The sequence below is a fragment of the Diabrotica virgifera genome, chromosome 5 (assembly GCF_917563875.1).
Source record: "Diabrotica virgifera virgifera chromosome 5, PGI_DIABVI_V3a".
In the NCBI taxonomy this organism is placed as follows: domain Eukaryota; kingdom Metazoa; phylum Arthropoda; class Insecta; order Coleoptera; family Chrysomelidae; genus Diabrotica; species Diabrotica virgifera.
In genome coordinates, this window is record NC_065447.1 from 181,993,784 (window position 1) to 182,016,659 (window position 22,876).

Here is a 22,876-nt window from a genome sequence, read left to right on the forward strand (position 1 = left end):
ACTTTTAATTATATTGGTCAATTATATTAGTCCTGGTTACTGGATAATTGTCAAGGCGATAAACCAAAAAAGAATGTGTGTGTACTTTGTACGCACGTAAGGAGTGAAGTTATACTTCTATTACACAGGGTGTCCCGAAAAGAATGGTCATAAATTATACCACACATTCTGGGGTCAAAAATAGTTTGATTGAGCCTAACTTACCTCACTACAAATATGCTCATAAAAAAAGTTATAGCCCTTTGAAATTACAAAATGAAAATCGATTTTTTTCAATATATCGAAAACTATTAGAGATTTTTTATTGAAAATGGACATGTATCATTCTTATGTCAGGAACATTGTAAAACAAAATTATAGTGAAATTTGTCAACCCCATAAAAAATTTATGGGGATTTTGTTCCTTTAAACCCTCCCAAACTTTTGTGTACGTTCCAATTAATTCATTATTGTGGTACCGTTAGTTAAACACAACGATTTTAAAACTTTTTTGCCTCTTAGTATTTTTTCGACAAGCCAGTTTTTATCGAGATGCGGCTTCTTTTTCAATACATTTACGTAAAAATTTTATGGGGGTTTTGTTCCTTTAAACCCCCCAAATGTTTGTGTACGTTCCAATTAAACTGTTATTGTGGTACCATTTGTTAAACACAGTGTTTTTAAAACTTTTGCCTCTTAGTCTTTTTTTAATAAGTCACCTTTTGTCGAGATGTAGCTTCTTTTTCAAAATATACCTAAAAATGTAAATTGTAAAAAAAATTTCAGGTTATTAATAGGTCTCTATAATCGTACTTAACCATATACAAATATGTAGTGGATTCGACAAATATTCAAAATATCTCGATAAACACTGGCTTATCGAACAAGTACTAAGAGGCAAAAAAGTTTTAAAAACATTGTGTTTAACTAATGGTGCCACAATAATAATTTAATTGGAACGTACGCAAAAGTATGGGGGGGGTTTAAGGGAACAAAACTCCCATAAAATTTTTATGGGGTGCACAAATTCCACTTTATTTTTTTTTAAGATGTTGCTGCCATAGAAATTCCACATGCCCATTTTCAATAAAAAATCTCTGAGAATTTTCAATATATGAAAAAAAATCGATTTTCATTTTGTAACTTCAAAGGGCTGTAACTTTTTTTGTGTGCACTATTGTATATAAGTAAGTAAGGTCCAATCAACCTATTTTTGACCCCAGAATCTGTGGTATAATTTATGACCAATCTTTTGGGGACACCCTGTATAATTTCAACGAAATAAATATACTTAACAGTTATAATACCAAAAATTAACAGTAATTACCAAAAATTAACCAAAACTTAACAATACCAAAAAAAATAAATATGAATCGTCCGGGATTTGAACCCGCGATCTTTCGATCTCTGGTCCAAAGCCATACCAACCGAGCTATCAAGCCCCGTGCTATTGACGTGTAGGATACAAGTACACATCACGGTGACAAATAGATCAAAGTGAAGTATAAAAATAGATATTTTATTATCTTACGCCCGAGGAAGACAAATCCAAAGACACAAAACTTATAATAAATAATACATTTACTAAGAACACTAATATATTCTTTTAACTTATTTGCGCTGATACATACATAATTTGAAAGATTAGCAACGAACTACATACTGTCTGTCTGTGCATGCGCCAGGGAATTATAAAATTTCACCCTCGATTGTAAAGAAGTATAACTTCAAAAAATAATAAGAAAAAAATAAGATTGAGGTTATGTTATTAAAACGTAAACAATTGTATGTAGTAAATAAAATTAGTTATTAAAATACAGTACTGCAAGCAACATACAATTAATTAAATTTACCTTTATATAATAATTGCATATCACATCAATATTGTGAAGCAACATATAATTTTTCTTCTTCAATGACAGTAGATATGAAATGTACGTCAATTTGACAATTTCAATTGACAATATGAATTATTTAAGAAAGTTGCAATATTTCTCCGCTATTCGCGCACGATCGTTTCTCAATTCCCTTTCAAGTACTTGCACACCGCGAATAGTATTAAGGCGACGATATGGTGCATGTGCCTACTATTTTTAATATCTTTTTGTTTATTTTTTATCTTGCTTAAAGTCTTTTCCAAAATAATGAAGACCGAGAACACTATAAAATATAATAATATGATCAGTAGAAGAATAATATATTAGAAATAAATGCGTCAATTTGCTTGCACATTTTGAGTTGGTTTCGTTTAGCTGATTCACTCTCAAACCTATATCGAAGATGACGATACCATTGATTTACCGTGATAATTTCCGGCAAACTCGCGTTCAACAAACGTTTGTTAATTCGTGAATTATTATCGTGAATTGACGCATTTGTGGAAACCGGCATTCGCTGAGTTCCAAACAATAATTTTATGTAATGTTAATATCATTGGCGGCGTATAGCTGGGTTATCTACGAACATTCATCGATTTCAACCGAGGAAACCAGATGTAGATAAATGTAAAATAAATAGGAGTGACATTTCTTACAGAAAAACCAATACAGCAAAATATACTATTTAGGTATAAAAAGTGTCAGTAATTAGGTAGATGATGAAAAGTGCTAAAGAACAGAATTCCCCAATCTTAGCAATGTATTATTTGTCAGCTGAAAGATTTGAACAAGGCTTAACCTTCCGATTACAAACCTTTTTTTGTTACACGGATGACCAACGGGGGTAAAAAATGACCCCAAGTCGAAAATGAAAATTGACAAAAAAATGAAGTTGTTTTAAATAATGTAAAACTGTATTCGAAACTTTATTGTTACTATTGTATCAATAAAATATAAATAAACATTAGTAAAACATATTTTTAATTACAACTGAACAAAAACAAGAATCATCATTTTGAACTTAAAACTAAAGAAATATACACTAATTACGTCGCCATAGGTTTAACAAACAATATTTTTTCAATATTGAAACGTTTCTGACATACAATTCCACATAATAGACGGTATTTACTTAATATAAAATTTAGAAAATGGAAGGCGAAGGGAGTTCGTCTTTGACCTCAAATTCAGAAAATATTTTTTTCTCCGTAGAATATAGGGAATTCTTTTATTACCAAATATATTATGAGGGTATCTAGAATGATATTAAAGCCAAATAAACAAATACAGTCGAACCCGCTTATTAGAATCCCTGTTATAGGAATATCCCGGTTTATGGAATATAAATTCAAGTTCCCGAAACATTTCCATTTACTCCTTAATAAATTTATCTGTTTATTGGAATAGGATCTAACTAGATAATACCGCTTATTAGCATATTTTGCAGGTCAAAGAATATTTTTTTTTACAATTTACTAAAAATTTAAATTATGTTTGGTATTATGGTTTGTCGTCAACGGCCGGTAGTGCTGGATTAGATATTATTAGGGTAATAAATATTTATTACTTTGTTAGGAATACCAATTCGATCTTTAGCATAGCCGACAAATGCATGGGTCATAAAATAATTTTTATTTGTCTACACAAAGGCACTGTTGCCTGTTATAAAATTGTTAGAAGCAGTTTAGTTAGAATTCACTCAGAGAGTACCTACTTGTTTGCAAGATGGAATTATGGCTTTGTTAAATTCGAAAAAAAGAGAAAAGAACAAGAATGTAACAATCCATTTCTTGACGCCAATAAAACTTCTATTCAACCAATGGATTAAGGATGACCACACGGATTAACAACGAAAAAGCTATAATTACCAATAATTTCTCAAGAAAAAAAAAAGTAATTTTGTTATATAGGTATGCATTTTAATAAGAAAATATTTACATATCTACATATTGCATACATTTCATATTAATTATATAATGTATTCATTCACATACATGTAATGTAATTTGGTATTTAACACATACATAGATAAGTACTAGTTACACTACTGTATTATTGACGTAAAAAGACCTAAAACCATTTACATACACTGAATATATATAGGTACATATAATATGATATACATATTGGCATAGTATGTAATAAAACTACATATTGGTATAGTATGTAAAACTACACATTGGCACAGTATGTACCTAAATAATATTATTACGTATATTCGGTAACACTTATTTCGACTAGCCACCAATGATCGGTTATTAGAATATCCCGGTTATAAGAATATTTTTGCCTTGCACAAAGGCTATTCCAATAAGCGGGTTCGACTGTAATGAGTTTAAAATCGAAAATATTTCTAAATTTATTAAATAGAAACATGCACTGGGGTCCAAATTTACCCCCTTGGTCATCCGAAGGTTAAGAGCGTGGGAGAAAAATTTCGGACCAATTCTTTTTAAATGCAAATTTTTTTTTTCGAATAGGTACCTACTGAGAAAATTAATAAATATTTTTGAAAAAATATAACGCAGAATGAAAGAATTATTACTTAGGGCCGAAAGTTCCTTAAAATAAACAAAATGTTTCTTTTGAATGAGATATTTAAAATTAAAAATCACATAAAATTTCTGTTTTTTCGCCTGTGACTTTTGGCACTCGGTAGAAACGTAATCTTTCATTCTGCGTTTAAATTTTTAAAATTTTTAAATTCATTTTTTAAAAAATGAATGCAATGCATTTAAAAAGTATTAACGCGAAGTTTTGCGTTTACGCTATTAAGGATATATTAAAATTTACACTGCTTCATATTTCATTTATCTGTTATCCTTATCTCTTCCCGCATTCAAAGGTAATATATAATTTAATCACAGTCATATAAAATTTCTGTGCGGTTTACGCCACATTCCAAACAAAATTCTTGACTTCCATTCTATCATGTTCATTTCTTCTCTATAAGTCTCTTCTTAAAACTAGTTTTCTCTATCTTGTGTCTATTTAAGAAAATATTTTTCTGCAAATTTCATTTTATTTCTTTAGTACTTTTAATCTTTCCTTTTCTTTGTGTTAAACTTTTGTTCAGTTTGAATCTTTAATTCAACTAACTTTTGTTAATAATAATTATATTTGAAGACCTAAGTGGAAGAAGGGGGTATGTAACATTTTCTAAAATTTTGAGTTTCTTAGTGAATTAAGGTGGTACGTAACTTCACTATCATGTGAGACTTATACGGTACCTCTAAAAAGTTTAATCATCATTCTCTGATGATGATTCTCTTCTGTACCTCTAAAAAGTTTAATCAGGGATATTCTAGTAGATGAAGGTGTTATGTAACATGTAAACTACGATTTTTGAATGGAAGAAGGCAGTATGAAATATTTTTCGGCTTTTTCAGGTTTAAATTGTTTATAACTCGAAAACTATTAACTTTGGCGAAAAATTACAAATGACTTGTTTTGTTTCCAATGATCAAGAGAACCTAAAATATGGTATCCGGGTTAGAAAAATTGATTTTTTAAATTTGTTTAAAATTGTTTTTTTTTTAATTATAATAAATAACTCCGAAATTATGGCATTTGGGTATAGGGAATATAACACGAAAAAAAATCACCATTTCTTAAGGACTTCAAAACGCAAAAATATACAGGGTGTTCCATTTGAAATAAGAAAATTTATTAGATTTCCAGACAACAATATACTTGCCACTATTATTATATCGGCCGCATTAGGAAACCCCTTTATCACCAAAATCTATAAAAAATCGTGCAAGCCGTTTCCGAGATAATTGAGGCTTTCCATACATAAAACTCACTCTGTATATTATACTCCATTTAATAATACAAGGCAAAGTAGGCGGAAGGGGAAATTCCAGGTCGAAGAAGAAAGGCCAGGTCGAAGAAGACCGCCATGGCTTAGACACCTGTGAGAATGGTTTAACAGATCTTCTGCATCTGCATCCCTTTACCGAGCTGCCATCAAAAAAATTACTATAGCTAGTTTGATAGCCAACGCTCAGTAATCGAGCACGGCACATGAAGAAGAAGATTATTTTGTGTTCAATTACATAAATTTCTGTAAATCTGATTATAGAGTATTATTTCATGCCACATACCCCCTTCATCCATTTAGATAAAGGATAATTATACAAACTAAAATATATATAGTAATTACAGTTTTTATTTATTTTTAGAAAAATTACCAAAAATAAAAACAAATTATCTCCTAATTAGAAATCGAACAAGTCCTACGCTTAAAACAAGCTGCACGATAAAACTGGTCTTTAAGTGTTAAAAAGCAACAAAGTAATTCTAGTTTTACGTATAGAGTGAATCTAAGTGATTGTTCTTACGGCAAGTAAAAAAACTGTGAGTACAAATTATTATTTAATCCAAATAATTAACATTTCTGCTAAATCCACGTAGAGAGTTATCAATTTTGGATATAAGGCAACAACTTTTTATACCTACCTGCTATCAGTTCTGGTATCAAAGAGACAGGACCGTACTTTTAAAATTTGTCGATGACAATAATAATTGAAAATGGATAGTTTTCCGTCTCTTGGGGCTCCTGATCAAGAACTGGACCATAATTTACCAAATACAACTATGAAACAATCTTTTGCTACTGTTACAAATCAAAATTTACCTAAATTCCCGTTAAAATCAAAAGCAGTAGTTTTTCCTGCTTTTGAAAGTACAAAGTTGGACGAATATTTGTTTGCATTTGGTGATTTAATGCATCCCAAAAATATTCTTTTCTCCTCTAGAATGTCAAATGGTCGAATTTGTATTTACCTAGCAAGCGAAATTTTAGTAAACAATTTTCTACAAATTAATAAGGGAATAATAACTGTAAACCACCAAAAAATTCAGGGTCGTAGATTAATATCACCAAATGAAAGATAATTCATATCAGGTGTTTGTTCTTCAATCCCTCATTCAATTATTGAAAATGAACTTTCCAATTTGGGATTAAATTTGGTATCTCCAATAAATTTTTTAAAACTTGGTACATCAAATCCTAATTACAAACACATTTACAGTTTCAGAAGGCATACTTTTATTTCTCCCCTGTCTCACCAATACCTGGCTCAATAATTATAAATTACGAAATGATATCATACCGTATATTTCTTGTAATGGAGAAAGATTTATGTACTATTTGCAGACATGCGAGACATTCGGCTGAAAATTCGGCTGTCATTTTCAGGTTGGGCGTAGATTTGCGCTCCTGTTATGTTTATGTCTCGGATGTTGTTTTTTGATGGAATGTGTCTAAAGATATTCAACCTCTCATCTTTACCGATGAGCCCACGGAGGTTGAAGAGGGCGAAACACATTTCTAAGAACTGGTGTTTGGATCTTTGATTCTATTCGAAAAATTTTTCCCAGCCAGAAATAGTGGATGTGTGAGTTATTCGTAAGGGGATTTTTCCACATTCTCTATTTCATTTGTTTGATTTCGTACGAGTGGTCGTTAAACCAGAACCTGTGGATCTTTTGATCACTGAGTGTGTTTCAAAGATCTACATCTTTTGTTTTTTCATAAACATTATCTTACTTACTCTAAAGTAATTAGGGAATTAAAACTTGAGACTGTCATTTTCAGGTTGGGCGTAGATTTACGCTCCTGTTATGTCTATGTCTCGGATGTTGTTTTTTGATGGAATGTGTCTAAAGATATTCAACCTCTCATCTTTACCGATGAGCCCACGGAGGTTGAAGAGGGCGAAACACATTTCTAAGAACTGGTGTTTGGATTTTTGATTCTATTCGAAAAATTTTTCCCAGCCAGAAATAGTGGATGTGTGAGTTATTCGTAAGGGAATTTTTCCACATTCTCTATTTCATTTGTTTGATTTCGTACGAGTGGTCGTTAAACCAGTACCTGTGGATCTTTTGATCACTGAGTGTGTTTCAAAGATCTACATCTTTTGTTTTTTCATAAACATTATCTTACTTACTCTAAAGTAATTAGGGAATTAAAACTTGAGACTGTCATTTTCAGGTTGGGCGTAGATTTACGCTCCTGTTATGTCTATGTCTCGGATGTTGTTTTTTGATGGAATGTGTCTAAAGATATTCAACCTCTCATCTTTACCGATGAGCCCACGGAGGTTGAAGAGGGCGAAACACATTTCTAAGAACTGGTGTTTGGATCTTTGATCCTATTCGAAAAATTTTTCCCAGCCAGAAATAGTGGATGTGTGAGTTATTCGTAAGGGGATTTTTCCACATTCTCTATTTCATTTGTTTGATTTCGTACGAGTGGTCGTTAAACCAGTACCTGTGGATCTTTTGATCACTGAGTGTGTTTCAAAGATCTACATCTTTTGTTTTTTCATAAACATTATCTTACTTACTCTAAAGTAATTAGGGAATTAAAACTTGAGACTGTCATTTTCAGGTTGGGCGTAGATTTACGCTCCTGTTATGTCTATGTCTCGGATGTTGTTTTTTGATGGAATGTGTCTAAAGATATTCAACCTCTCATCTTTACCGATGAGCCCAGGGAGGTTGAAGAGGGCGAAACACATTTCTAAGAACTGGTGTTTGGATCTTTGATTCTATTCGAAAAATTTTTCCCAGCCAGAAATAGTGGATGTGTGAGTTATTCGTAAGGGGATTTTTCCACATTCTCTATTTCATTTGTTTGATTTCGTACGAGTGGTCGTTAAACCAGTACCTGTGGATCTTTTGATCACTGAGTGTGTTTCAAAGATCTACATCTTTTGTTTTTTCATAAACATTATCTTACTTACTCTAAAGTAATTAGGGAATTAAAACTTGAGACTGTCATTTTCAGGTTGGGCGTAGATTTACGCTCCTGTTATGTCTATGTCTCGGATGTTGTTTTTTGATGGAATGTGTCTAAAGATATTCAACCTCTCATCTTTACCGATGAGCCCACGGAGGTTGAAGAGGGCGAAACACATTTCTAAGAACTGGTGTTTGGATCTTTGATTCTATTCGAAAAATTTTTCCCAGCCAGAAATAGTGGATGTGTGAGTTATTCGTAAGGGGATTTTTCCACATTCTCTATTTCATTTGTTTTATATATATATATATATATATATATATATATATATATATATATATATATATATATATATATATATATATATATATATATATATATATATATAGATATATATATATAAAAAGAATAATATTAGAATATATATTCTTATATAATATATATATTCTTATATAATATTCTATATTATATAAGAATTAATTTTATTAATAATAAATAAATTTAAATTATTTATTTATTATTATTTATTTATTTATATTTGTTTTTAATTTTAATTATATATTTTATTGTTAATAATAGAATTATATATAATTAAATATTTTAATAGAGAATATAATATTCTTATCCTACTAACTTAATAAATTTAATTAATATATATATTTTAATTAAAATATATTATAATATATATATATATATATATATATATATATATATATATATATATATATATATATATATATATATATAATCCTAAACCCATTTACCCCAAGGTGTCGGGTGTAATGTCTTTAGTTAGTTGCATGCACAACTTTTCTCCATTGCTTCTTATTCTTTGCTTGGTTTCTTGCTTGTTCTTTGCTGATTCCTCGTGTTTCTAGGATTGAGGTTACATTATCATCCCATGTCTCCATTGGCCTGCCCCTTGGTCTCTTGGTTTGTCTTCTGGCTTCCCATACTTTTTTAACTGGTCTTTCTTGGTTCATTCTAACCATGTGTCCATACCATCTCAATTGGGCCTCTTCAATTTTTTTTATAATTGGTTGGACCTTAAGATGTTCTCTGACTGCCTCATTTCTAATCCTGTCTAACCTGGTTATACCCATTATTCTTCTAAGAAATTTCATTTCTATGCTCTGTATTTTCGATTTTAACTTATCAGTAAGCGTCCAACTTTCACTACCAAAAGTTAAAATCGGCACAAACACCGTCTTGTATATGGACACTTTGGCTTTTTGGGATACTTCTTTTTTTGACAGAAACGTACTTTTGATTGCGTGGTACATCCGAGCAGCACTTTCTATTCTGGAACTTATTTCAGTTTCTTCAGTTCCTCTGCTCTCTATTTGTACTCCCAAGTATTTGTAAGTATCGACCTGTTCAAGTGTATTTCCGTTAATTGTTATCTTCGTTTGTTTTCTACTTTTTCCACATACCATTACTTTCGTCTTCTCATTATTGATTCTCAGATTTCCTTTAATTAGTGCAGCGTTCCATACTTGTAAATTTCGATTGAGTGCTTCTTTATTTTTCCCAAATATCACTAGATCGTCTGCGTATGCACACTCTGAGATCCACACTGCTTCTAAATTTCTATGTCCGGCATATAACTTTACCGTTTCTGCTCTAGTTTCTTTAATTATGTCATCCAAGACAATGTTAAACAGCATGGGGCCTAGGACTCCTCCTTGACGTACACCTACATTTACTATGAACTCTTCGGATTCCATATTATCGGTTCTGATTCTGTTCCTTGTCCTTTCGGAAACCCAAACATCTCAAATACAAAATTCTGCTCCAACTACTTCAACTGATCCAATAAACAATGAAAACATTGCAACTGCTTCAACCGCTCCAACTACCTCAACTGATCAAACAAACTATGAATACATTCCCCGAACGCAAACAACTATATCTTCGTTTACTCCTACACTATCGACTAAACCTAATATTCATATTTTACCCGCTACTCATGCTACACAAAGTACTGACACCCAACAAATATCACACGATCCTCCTTCAAACAAACGAACTATTTCTGAAATTATAAGCCCTCCACCAAATGATACTCCAGAAAACAGCTCCTTTCCAGCTCCAAAATTAAAAAAGCCAAAGTAGTAATATATGACGATACTTCAGTAACACATTCAATATCTTATGAAACATTAGTAGATATATTGGAAAATGTTCATGGTACCCCTGACCCAATAAGCTTAATAAAAACTTATACAAATGATCTCGAAAACCTATTGAATCTTTTAAGTCAACTACACGAAAATTTACCAAATAAGAAATCAAAAGCTAGATGCATTAGACTTCGAAACAAAATACTTAAATTCACACAACCAGACATAAACACCGAATTTGGTGGATGCATTTAAAACCATATATGGAGTTGGAGCTGCAGTTATGTTCAATAAATCTAAAATAGTAATTAAACTCCCTAAATTAACTTACATTTAAACAGCCGAGTTAACCGCTATCCTCAACGCAATAAATTTTGTGGTAGAAAATATTATGAAAAATCCTGTCATTATTACGGGTTCCCTAAGTTCAGTAACTGCTTTAAATGACCTATATCCACGTCATCCAAGTCTACTACTTATTAAATCAGCATTACACCAGCTGCAAACTATAAATATCAACGTCAACTTTGTATGGATTCCATCACATATCGGGATTGCTGGTAATGAAGAAGCAGTAACAAGCACGGAAGCTGTACAAATCGGAAGCATTCCACATCTAGATGTAAAACCTGTTGTCAAGAACTTGGTAATCAATATTTGGCAGACGAAATGGAATCAATCAACATTCAAACTACGAGAAGTAAAACAGTCGATACTACCTTGGAAATCAACCCCAAATAAGCCATTACATGAAACCATTCTCTCTTGTCTGAGAAGAGGCACACCGCTATCACCCATTAACATCTGCTAGCTGGAGAGTGAAGCTACGTATGTGATATTGTGCTCAGTGTTCGCCACATATTACTGGAGTGTCCTCTCTATTGCATGGAGAGGCTTCAATATAAACTACATGACACCTTAAAGCAATATTAAGTGACGGAACTGATATGAACAATTTGACATCATACATAATTGTATTCTGTAATAATCTACTAATTAAATTGTATATTTTTAATTGTACTGAGCCAATGACCCTTTGAGGTTGAGGCATAAATAAATAAATAAAAAAACAAATTATCAACAATATAATATGTAAAGGAATGCTTATAGCAATATAAATTAAGCCAAATAACAGAAACAATATTTTCATGATAAAAGTAGAGGAATAAAAATTTTAACTGCCTATATCTCAAAAGGTAGGCATTGTAACATACCTCCTTCTTCCACTTAGGTCTTCATTTACTTGATCCTTGCTAATCTGCTATTTTTTTTAATATTATTCTTAAAATTTTAATCTTCTGAAGTACGGTAAGGGAATCTTTGAAAACGTTTGGCGTCTCTAATACAGAGTTTATTACTCTAGTATTTTGGTCTATTTTTTTACCATTAGTCCCACTTTTTGTGAAGAATCTTCCTGAAACTTACCACATCGTTGACGATGGATGTAACGACATGAAATAATAAAAACAACTAAAAATTGCGAAATTTTTGAAGTTATACTTCTTTACGGGCGTAATGACGGTGAAATTTTATATGGGAAAACCTAGCGACCGGGCGCATGCGCATTATAACTTTGTTCTGATTGGATGTTCAAATGACATGACAAAAATTATCCAATATGGCAGCTGTGGCACAGCTGTGGGACTGTGGTTTGGTTATAATGTATGCTTGTTGCGTTTTAAAATTTGTTGGAAGAGAAACAAACAAACAAAAAGTTAGTTAATGGTTATACTGCCTTTTTAAATAGTTTTCATATTATATTTTTGGACTTATTTACATAGAAGAGATGATTGTTGCATGCCAATGTGAAAGCTCATCAAACTGTGACTAGTATGAGTGCCGCAGATCTCGCTTATTCAGAGCTAAAGAATCTTTCACTGGTAAGTGTTTTATAAATAGTTGATCAAATTTTGTTATGATATTTGAACATAGCCACTTTGCACGACGCAAGTGATTGCGAAATTTATTAGTCGTTATACGGGCTCCGATACCTACCTTGAACCTACCAAAATACATAAGTAGTATGTAATACTTTTATTTAAATAATATTCACCTAATATATTGTTTTCTTACTCTATGTTTTGTTGTATTTTTTCAATTCTAAATCATTTCAATTCAAAATCAAAATAATTTGATTTACACAAGTTAAAAATGTCAAAAGGTTAATCTGTTTAGTTAGACGATCTTCGCATATAATGACAAGCTGTCTCTGTGGCGAAGTTTTAATGCGGGTGACTCAAAATACAACGCAAATACCAGCCGCTTGGTAAGTTGGTTCGAATCCCAATAGAAACTTTTATTTTTTTATTTTTTTTTTATACATTTTATGATTGTAAGTATATTTATTATATAATTTTATTTTCAGAAAATACGTATTTAGTTAAACATTTTTCCGACAATTAATGTTCAGAAATCATTTGTGGCATTTTTAATGTACTTGTGTGTGTTTTATTTTTTTATTATTTTAATTTTTGGCACTGTTTTAATAAAAATGTTTGAGAAGTAGTAAGTATAAATTAATTTAATATTTAAATAAAATATAAATAAAAAGTATATTAATTTCGTTTATAATCATATAATCATATAATAGAAGTATAACTTCTTATGTAAAACCAATATAAGCGCAAATTTAATAACAGCGACGAAACAATTGTATACCAAAACTGCATCAAGGGTGAAAGTTGGAAGCAGGCTATCGAGAGGATTCCAAATTAGCAAAGGCCTAAAACAAGGGTGCTGCCTTTCACCGACATTATTTAAGATCTACCTCGAACAAACTCTAAAACTTTGGAAACGCAAATGCAAAAACATGGGATTACCGATCAGCAACAATACAATATACACTTTGTCATTTGCAGACGACCAACTTGTACTAGCGCAAGACTACGATGATATAGAATATATGACAAGGAAATTAATAGAGGAGTACAAAAAAGGTGGTTTGGAAATAAACATAAAGAAGACCGAATATATGTGTATCGGTGGGACACAGCAGGACCTTACACTGGGGAATGGCGAAATTATTAAACATTGCGACGCATATAAATACCTTGGTATGACCATCACACAAGAAGGAAGCGTAGACCGGACGATAGAAGAAAGGAACAACCAGGGAAGAAAAGCAATTACCCTTCTCAATAGCATCCTCTGGGACCAGTCAATATCAAACAACAACAAACATAGAATATACAATACAATTGTTAAGAGTATAATCACTTACAGCAGTGAAGTATGGCAAATAAAAGAAAGATACAAGAGAAAACTTGAAGCAACAGAAATGGATTTCTGGAGGCGCTCAGCAGGAAAATCAAGATTAGAAAGGGTAACCAACAACAGAATTAGGGAAATAATGAATGTGAAACACACAATAGTAGATGACATTAGTACCAAACAGCTTAGATGGTATGGACACGTACAAAGAATGTCCGAAGAACGACTCCCGAAACAAATCCTAACGTGGACCCCTCATGGTAGACGAAAAAGAGGAAGACCCCGCCTGAGTTGGAGAGAAGGCATAAATCGAGAAATGAGAGAAAGAGAATTGGATGAAGACCTTTGGATGGACCGAAGTGAATGGCGACTAGGCATCGGAAGACGTAGGAGAACGTTTTAAAACCGATATATATATATATATATATATATATATATATATATATATATATATATATATATATATATATATATATATATATATATATATATATATATATATATATAACTTCTTACGTGCGTACAAAGTACACACACATTCTTTTTTTAGAAGAGTAGGAAAACCTGCGAAAACTATTGAGAAATTAGCATTATGTCGTCTATAGGTAGACTGAATAGAAAGACCAAAAGGGAAAAATTATAAATATATATTATAAAGGATACAATCGGAGAATTCCAGGTTTCACAGCAATGGAAGAATGAGATCACATCTACACGGCCGAACAATTAATAGAAAAAAAAATGGCTAAAAATAGATCCGTTCATCTGGCTTTTGTAGATTTTAGAAAGGCATATTACTCTATACCTAGAAATAAGCTATGGGAAGCAATGGAAGGCAACAAAGTTCCACGAATATTAAAAAAAGCAGTAAAAGTACTCTACAAAACAACAACGTAGCTACCAAAACGAGCAATAGAATACACAGTCCAGTTAAGACGACAACAGAACCACCAAAGGACTTCCACATCACCTATCTTGCTCAAAAGATTCCTAAAAAAAAACCTGAAACCATGGAAAAGAAACTGCGAAGAAATGGGTATAACAGTAAGGAAAGAATATCTACATACCCTAAGTTTTACTGACGACCAAATAGTGATGGCTAGTGTTGCCCAAATTCAAGACCAAGACCAGACTTAGACAGTCTTGTTGTTGGTCTTGCGCCAGTACACCTGGTCTTGGTCTTGGTATTGCGCTCCCGGTCTTGGTCTTGATCTTGCAGCAAGAGTCTTGCAAGTCTCGCAGTTGCCCATTAGCCTATTGCATATCTTAGAACAACGTAACAGAGAGGTACATTTTAAGCTTGAATATCATAGCCATAGTAAAGACTAGCCAAATTAATAAATATCTAAACAACTGATACCGGGTGGGATTTGAACCCACGATCTAAGTGATGCCTGCCTATATTCTAAATAACTAAAGGTAAAACTACCTCTTAAAACCCACAAAATTTCATTTGCATGTCTCAACCGGTTTTAGAGCAACAAATAAGTCGTCAGTTTGTAAGAAAAATTTCAACCGCCGTATTAATTTGGTAAACAAAGCATTTATAAAGTAAAAGTTTATGAAGCAAACTGTCATTACATTTTCGTGCAGAATTACCCATTAAAGTTTGCCATACTTATTTAAAAACATTCTGTATTTATGAAAAACATGGCTAGTTAAAAAAGTACCTAACTTTTTTATTATCCCATATAAGTGAATGAATAAAAAACATAATGTTAAGAAAATATGACGCTATAGTTGGGCTTTAATTTCAGTATGCTATTGTATGCTAGAATAATAAGTTAGCATAATGCTAGAATATTCCACAGAGTGAGAAAAAACACAGTTTGATTGGTACACCCGGTATACACTGACAATAATTGACCTTTCTAGCAACAATATCTATTATTACTGAGATGTTTATAAAGAATAAGACAAACTATTAAAAAAATCACATAAATTGGACATGTTTAGGAAATTTGAGATATTAAAAATGACCCGTTTTTATGGTGGTGGGTTAATTTCTTGGAGAAGTGTATATCGTTAAAATAATATTTCGGTATTATGTTTACACGATATCCGGCATTATCGCTATACTCTTGTCTGGTTATGATACTTATAAATAATAGCCGCGCTGTTTCGGCAAATTTTATTTAGCCGAGTGACCTCATAACACAAGACACAGTTAGCAGAAACTATACATAATAGTCTTACTATAATAATGTATACTGATAAGATTTCTGGTATTTAGATTCCTAGAAAACTACTAATAAAAAAAATTATTTATGTAGATTTATATAAGCACTAAGGTGACATATTTTTAAAACGTTTGGATACGATATTCGATATTACTGTAGGCGTCGCAACGCAGGAATGTTGTGTTTTATGAATATGATTAGAAGACGACTTTTCTCAAAACCAGGACAATTAATTTCAGAGCAAAGAAGTCGGCTAAGGAGAAAGGAGCACATGTCAAATGTGTCGAGTGTTCTTTTAATGGATATTTTGATTCGCTATGTATGTTTATGGTATTGTTCTTAATGCGCATAAATCCAATTTTTAAAATTTTTGTTACAATTTTTTTTTCGTTTCTTATAGAGTATCTAAGAATATAGCCGAACTTATATACTCCCTAAAACCACCCTCAGTTCTAACTGCAAGACGCAAGAGTTTCGCAGGCTGAGTCTTGTTCTTGCTCAAGTCTTGCACAGTAAGTCTTGGTCTTAGTCTTGTTAAAATTAGGCGGTCTCGGTCTTGGTCTTGGTCTTGGTCTTGGTCTTGCGAAAACGCAAGAACAAGATCAAGACTGCAAGAACAAGACCGATTTTGGGCAACAATAATGATGTCAGAAGACGAAAATGACCTCAGTTTTGTGATGAGAAAACTGGGACAGGAATATACAAAGAATGGGATAAAAATAAACTAAAACGAAACTGAATACGTACCAACGAAGAATACACAAATGACACAACAGCTGGAACTAGAGAAGGTAAACAAATCAAAGGAGCAGCCAAGTAGAAGTATTTAGGTTTCATAATATCAAACAAAGGAACAAAGGCAGAAAATATAAAAAATAGACTAGGACAAATGAGAGACTGCATACGAAAATTAAAATCGGTATTGTGAGATAAGAACATCAGCTTAAAAACAAAAAGAAAAATATATATAATACCATGACAAGAAGTATCCTCGCTTATGTGCGTGAAGATTGGACCAAAGGAAACCAGAAACAAAATAAGAGCAACAGAGATGGAATTTCAAAGGAAAAGCTCTAGAGTAACAAGAAGAGGTAGAATAAATAACATACATATTAAGAAAAGAACAGACTACATCAAACAGAAAATATTAACCTGGTACGCATATGTGAGAAGAACAGAGACCAAAATCGTTCGATAAATAGAATAAACAGTGGAGTAGGAAGAAGAGGAGATGCAGACCCCTAGAATCTCTCAGAGATGACGTGAACGAAGCGATGGAAAGAAAAAATCTACGGGACTGCCCAACATTAAGAACTAGAGAGAACGGTCGAGTGAAGGATTACGGTGAAAACTTTGGAAATCCTTAGTGTATGTAACTAGAAATTGCAGTTGTATTCAAGAACACCACGGCTACTTTAAGAAACTAACATGACAAAGATTGAAGATCCATATACATCATCAGAAATCTACTATGTCCATTATCATCAAACATATTCAGCAATCAAGTTCACAATGTCACAAGTATAATTTTTGTTGTAATGATATAGGCACTGTATTAGAATTTTATTTTATTTTTTATAGTTAAATACTAAAAATATGTTTAGTTAATTTTATATTTTATTTGTCATTTCCAAAACTCATTGCTCACTTTTTCGACTAAGATAAGACAAACTTACACCGGAGTGACTGAGCTAGACGATTCCCTAACAATCGGCTCCCATAGTTAGTTGTAGTTTTATTGTTACACATTAACCCCCCAACTTTCTGTGGTAGTTATAAAGCTACATTTTGAAAAAATGATATGATCTTCCCTTTAAATTTTCTCAGTTACGTCAATGTAGTGAAATACTGAATTAGTGATTCAAATTTACACTATTGATATTGTTTTTGGAGCGTTATGACGTTGCTTAGTTTGTCAAATAAACACCCTTATTATTCAGACTATTGAACGTTCTGTCTAATTATTGTATGCACATTAAATCACGGACTATTTGTTTGTCAGCTCTATAAGCCATTGAAACGTGTAATCGATAACTTGTGATGGAGAAGAATGCAATAATTACTCAATAACAAAAGCTTTAAGTATGATGTTTCTATGCAATTAAGCTACAATTAATGGGATAATGCAACATTTTTAAATAACTAAATTTGGCGTCTCGATTTCCACTCCGGAAATAATTTCCAAAAAGATTTTTTTTTAATTCAAGGAAGATATATATAGACGAGCGGAACACAATACTGACCACGGAGAGGTGAATGGCAAATTTTATTCATACTTTATGTTTTGATGGTAGGTCTGGATCCCGCGTATGAAAAAAAAGTTGATTAATAGCAAGCTGAAAATTTGTTAGTAGCTTAAGGGTGTCTAGTCGGAAAAACTTTGATGTATGGGAACACTGGAACAGGGGAAGTTTTAATTGTGGAACAGGTTAAAAATTTGGAACGGTCAGACCACGAAAACTGCACATGTATTTTGTCCGACAGAACAGACTTAAACTCTCCAAACAGAGATTAAACTTTCATGCAAAAATCAGACTGCTATTTATCACCAAATGCACGTTTTATTGAGTGGAATATGTAGAATACGTCAAATGACAGGAATTATGACAGGTGATAAATAGCTGTCTGATTTTTGCAAAAGAGTTTAATCTCTGTTCGGAGAGTTTAAGTCTATTCTGTCGGACAAAACAAATGTGCCGTTTTCGTGGTCTGACCGTTCCAAATTTTAAACCTGTTCCAAAATTAAAACTGCCCCTGTTCCAGTATTTCCATATATCAAAGTTTATCCGACTAGACACCCTTAAGCTATTAACAAATTTTCAGCTTGTTATTAATCAACTTTTTTTTTTCATACGCGAGATCCAGACCTATGGTGCTGAAAACGAACATGAGGTTTATTTTGAAATTTATGTGGAGGAACATTGTCAAAACCGCAATTTTACCCCAAAAATAAACAAAAAATAAAATCACGTTTTTTGCGTTTACCTCGCTACAACTCTGTTCCATTTTAACATTTTTCCTGAAATTTTTACAGTATATAGCTCTAACATTTCTGAAGAAAAAACGGTACCTGTTTCAAGATTTAAAAATCTGTGGCAAATGGACTAGTTTCCATGCCAAACATCACCATCATCATCATCATCATCATCATCATCATGTTTCAAGATTTTATTTTTATTTTGATAAAGGTTATGCATTTTTCATAGAAAAAGGTGCGGATTTGTGCATTGCAAAGTTTAATTTGTGTAACGAAGTTTAAAATTTAGCTTCTTAATCACATTTATGTTAAAATAGAGGGTACAAGAAGTTTTCTGGTAAGCCTTAGATCAAAATGTTTTATAGAAAAAATAGTGCAAATTTTAATGTCGACATTAGAAATCCCCAATATACCACTTATTCTTCGAGGTACTGACAATGGGTGGCTAATTTTAGCGTTAGATTATGTTTTTGACGCTGCTGAGAACGAAAATGACACAAAATCAATGGGAAAATTCCCAGTAGCTGGCTGTATAGGGTAAGCGATACAGTTGTTGGCCTCCATACAGTAATTGGCCGTTTCACATTTAATATGTATTATTAAGAATTCCGATTATACCGCAGATCTGGCAACCCCTATTTCAACCTCGGCAATTTCCCTTGCAGCCGTCGCCGAAAGAACAGTTTTCTGAGTTTATTGATAACATTTACAGGAACGTGGCTATGTCGAAGGCTTTTGTGTATCAGTGAAATTTGTGCAATTTGTAGCGAATCAGGTAAGCGACGGACATTTAATATCATCCTTTTAACGTAATATGTAAGGTAGTACACTTGAAACAATTGTTAAATTTAAGAACCATTATAATAAACTATTAGAGGAGCTCGAATTATTGTGCAAAATTTGGCGCGAAATTATTTATTTATGGGGCCAATAACTAATCCGTAATAAGTACACAAAATGCAGTAATTGGCCACCCGGCCAACGACTGTATTTTTAATTTTCTTTTTAACAGTACCTGCGGATAATAAGTAAGCGTTAAATGCACATTTTAAAAAGTTTTTTTGCAATATTTTTTTTCAAAAATTTATTTAAACAGTAGTTGACCGGGGCCAATAACTATAATAAAACAGGGCCAATCACTATATATTATGCTCTGTTTTCTATTAACTACCTTACAAAATCAATGTTTTTTTTTTCAATTAAAAAGTTATCATCAGCCTGAATGTTCCGACAACGATTGTCTCTTTGATAATTGAATATAAAATATATTTTTTCAATCAACGCTTTAAGTTCGTGTATACAGAGGTTTACTGAATGTTTTATTTTCGTTTTAGAATGCCTAAAACGTCTGAAAACGAGAATTGTTTTAATAAATATACAGGAGAAAGTTTACAAAAAGCGATCGAAGCTGTAAGAAGAGGATTGCCGAAAAGAGAGGCGTGCAGACAATATAAAGTACCAAGAGCCACTTTGCAGTTTCGACTAAGTGAAAAATTTATAAAAAAATCACACCGTCCTCTTCCTGTCTTATCGTTTAAAGAAGGAAAACGATTAGTGGACTGGATACTCGATTGCCACCGCAAAGGTTTTCCAAGAAGATCCGAAGATATCCAAGTATCAGTAAAACAGTTCCTAGATGAATCATCTCGTGAAAATCCTTTTGTGGACAACTTCCCTGGAACTGGTTGGCATAAAGCATTTATGCGACGACATCATGAAATATCTCTAAGAAAATCAGAGGCCGTAACTAATGCATCGCCTAAAGTCAGCGAAGCTGATATTAGGAACTGGTTTAAACACATTTATTCGAACTTACAAGAAAAGATGTACACAGACATTTTAAATGACCCGCAAAGAATATTTAATGGCGACGAGACTAATTTTCAACTCTGCCCTCAAAACAAAAAAGGTATTGGCACCCAGGGGTGCCAAAAACGTGTACGAGGTGGACTGTGGAAAATCTAAAACTAACCTTACGGTTCTATTTACATTTAATGCTTCTGGATTAACTACTCCACCGCTAGTCATATATCCGTACAAGCGACTCCCAAGTGAAATAGCAGACTCTATTCCAGAAGGATTTACTATTACCTGCAGTGATTCAGGCTGGATGAAGACTGAAATCTTTTTTGGATACATAGCTAATTGTTTTTACCCTTTTGTCGAGAAACAAAATATAAAATTTCCAATTATTTTATACGTTGATTGGCATAAAACCCATCTGGACAAAAAATTAAGCGATCTTTGTGCAAAACTTAAAATAATTCTTATTGCACTTTATCCAAATGCTACTCGTATTTTTCAACCAGCTGATGTGTCAACATTTAAGCCCCTCAAAGATGGTTGGAGAAAGGGAGTCATAGTCTGGAGTAGAACTCATCCCGACGCAGATCTAACCAAAAAGGAATTTGCGCCTTTGCTCAAGTGTGTTGTGGATGAAACAATTAAGTCTTAGATAATTGTTAATGGTTTCAGAGCTTGTAGACTTTGCCCCTGGGATCCTAATTTAATTGACTTTTCAAAGTGTTTAGGAGAAAATAAGGTGAGGAAAATATCAACAGTAAAACTGATTAAATAAACAGCATAGGAACTTTTGACAGGAAGAAGTTTGAAGAAATAGTGGGCCAACAAATAATATATTTATTTAAATTGGGACCTATTTTGGATCCGAATAGTGATCGTTTTATTATTTACAAACTCTAGAAGCAATTTAATATAGAAGTTCCTCAAACACATCCTCCTGAAAACAATGACGATGTTTTATATGATGATATGTGGAATATACGGGATAATGCTGTGATTGCTAATAACAGCAGTCAACGTATGCCAAATTCCGACAAAATATTAATAGAAGTGATAGAGCAACAAGAAATTCCACAAGACGATAACATCATATATATCATGAATATTCCTGTTGTATTTAATAGTGATGAACTAGAAACCTCTAATACAGTACCTGAACCGGATGGTACAATTGCTAATTATTTACAATATTTTAATACACCAGAAAGTAAAGATGTAAAATAGACCGATAGATCATCTTTTATACTTTCTTCAACAATGTGGAGAGAAATCCAGGACAAAAAAGAAAAAGAAAAAGAAAAAGAAAAAGAAAAAGAAAAAGAAAAAGAAAAAAAAGAGAAAAAGAAAAACAAAGAAAAATCGAGGAACAAGAAAACAAAAGATGAGAAAGAGAAAATAATAAAAAGAAGAGAGAAGCCGAAAAAAAAAGAAAACAAAAGCCGAGAAAGAGAAAATAAGAAAAAGAAGAGAGAAGCCGAAAAACTTGATAAAGAAAATCAAAAGTTTAAAAAACAGAAAAAAATCAAAGTTCAAAAAAATAAAAGAAAGAGGAAACATGATTTAAATGAAAGCGGTAAAGTCCACATTTTATCAGAGATTAAAATTAACAAAGATCTGTGCTCCGAACTAAGTAAAATTGAAAAAGTAAAAAAAAACTTGTCTTTTGATTCTGTGGAATCTAGCTTATCCAAAATTGCGACTCCAAATGTAAATGCATTATCTTATCAGTCTTTTGACAACGAGCCTATAAAGAGTGGTTTGTGTTTTTCATGTGTACTTAATATAAATTTGACATCACTTGGTATCAAATTTAATTTTTGTACTAGGTCTTATCACCTTAAATGTATCGAGAAACATGCGTTGCACAAATCAAACGTTAATATTTTTACATGCAAAACTTGTTTAAATAATGCTAAACATATAAAAAATTTACCTTTTTAATTTAAGTCATTAAAAGGATAAACTGAAACTTTACG